Here is a 1,991-nt window from a genome sequence, read left to right on the forward strand (position 1 = left end):
CCCTTCCCCCTTATTGAGTTGGCAGTAGCTGCAGACCCCACTCTAGGGGCTCCTTCTCAGCTGCTGTCCCGGAGCAATAAACTCTGCTTGCTCAGCCTTTCTGCCTCCCACCTTCCTTTCTTGTGGCCGGTTACAGAAGTTGGGACAAAACAGGAGTTAGATCCTTCCAAATTCCAGAAAAGATGCCCCCACTGCTGTACCTAGAACCCGGATGAGGAGGGGCGCCAGATAGTGATTTCCATATAGATCACCTAGACGCAGAAAAAAACAACTCAGTTCCGCATTCTAGGAAAACTATCAGTCCCAATACTTTTTCATTCCCGGTCTATCAAATATCCCTAGCCTGTGACCAGCGCACGATTTTGCTGGCCCTCTGTGAGGACTGACAAACCTCGCAGGAGCTCTTTCCTCTTCTCCAATAAATCTGGGTGCTTTGAGAACCAGGCTGTGCTCTATTGCTTTCCTTGCATTCTGTCCTAGTGACTCATCTAACATTTTGCAGCTGATGTTTCTCCAACTAGGCTCCACCCAACTGAGGATCATCACACATTGTAATACATTCTGCCATAAAGAGCAAGTTTAACCCATATTGCATGCTGTTTCAGGGGAAATGTCGCGGCAGCAAAACCGCTAGCAATTCAGAAATGCTTCAACAATTATCTTCTGTGGCCAAAACTTTGGGGCATGGGCCCAGCTCTCTGGGAAGTCTGCGGGGCTCACTGGGCGCAGGCGCACACATGCGCACCGCGTCCCCTACGTCGCACTTCCGGGGTCAAAAGGGACCAGGTTGCAGGGTCCTCTGGCTCTTAGGTAGGCTGGCCTGTGGGCGCACTGGTGGAACACCCAGGGATCGGTCTCCGCAAGGCCTGACTCCTTTAGGGGTAGGTGAGACTTCTGTTCGGCACACAGGAGCAGGAATTGACCGCCACCGCGGAGGGGGCTCTCCCGACCCCTCTTTGTCCTGGAGGCCCGTGCTGAACTCTCCTTCGCCCCCAGGGATGGTGTTTGGGAGAAAAAGACATTTTATGGGTATGTAATATTTACTCCGGGGTGAGAGAGTAAGAATATGGATGGACCCTTGTTCCTCCTCACATACCTGCTGGTCCAGTTGGAATTTGCAACCTTGGGAGCACTTGCAGGGCGGCCTATTCTCAGGTTCTCAGTGATAGGGCCCATTGTGAAGTGAATGCAGAGGGAATCTCACCAGGTGACACATATCCTGCAGTTTGTGGAGTCAATTTTCCATTTCCAGCGCTCCATGTTCAGGCTGGGCTTTTGAATTTTCCTGCGCTGTCTAGGCTCACTGTCTTTATCTTCAAAGGCAAAGCCTGATAAATGCAGTACTGACCACTAGTAAGATAATGCAAACCAATATATTTAAATATTTTTCAGTAGCAACAGTAAAAAGAATAAGAGGTGAAGTTAATTTTACAATGGTATATTTAACCCAAAGAATTATATAATTTGTGATCCTATCTGCTGTAGGTGCAATAGGTGCTAATATCATTTTTTTTTGGAGTTAATGTAGAGTCCTTGGGTTCACTCTGGAAAGGTTTCACCAGAGCTCCCCTTTTAGTGGCATGCAGTGAGTTCCCAGGTGAGTTTCTCCAGGAGACAGAGACTCAATTATACTTAAAGAGCAGGCTTATTAGAAAAAAGGACAGAGGACACTTGCATACTCACAAGCAGGCAGGCAGAGCTGCCCCAAAGGGATAGGCTTGTTGATAGAGGCCTGCATGGTTGCAGGTGGGTGCCCTTAGGAGAGCTGCCTCCACAGAGGGAGGTCAGTGGAGAGAAGCCCCCCACACCTCCTACTCCCACACACACAAGATACAGGTCACTGGCAGGTGGGAGGCTACTGCTCTGCAGAGGGGGAGAGTGGGTGCAAAGAAGCATCTGCAGGGTCCTCCTTGGTGGTACGGCAGGTTAAAGCGCAGCACTGCAAGCCAACTACAGCAGCTTCACTGGAGTTCCATCCCTGGCCCCGGAGG

The sequence above is a fragment of the Condylura cristata genome, unplaced genomic scaffold (genome assembly GCF_000260355.1).
Source record: "Condylura cristata isolate star-nosed mole 26May11 unplaced genomic scaffold, ConCri1.0 scaffold00006, whole genome shotgun sequence".
Taxonomy (NCBI): domain Eukaryota; kingdom Metazoa; phylum Chordata; class Mammalia; order Eulipotyphla; family Talpidae; genus Condylura; species Condylura cristata.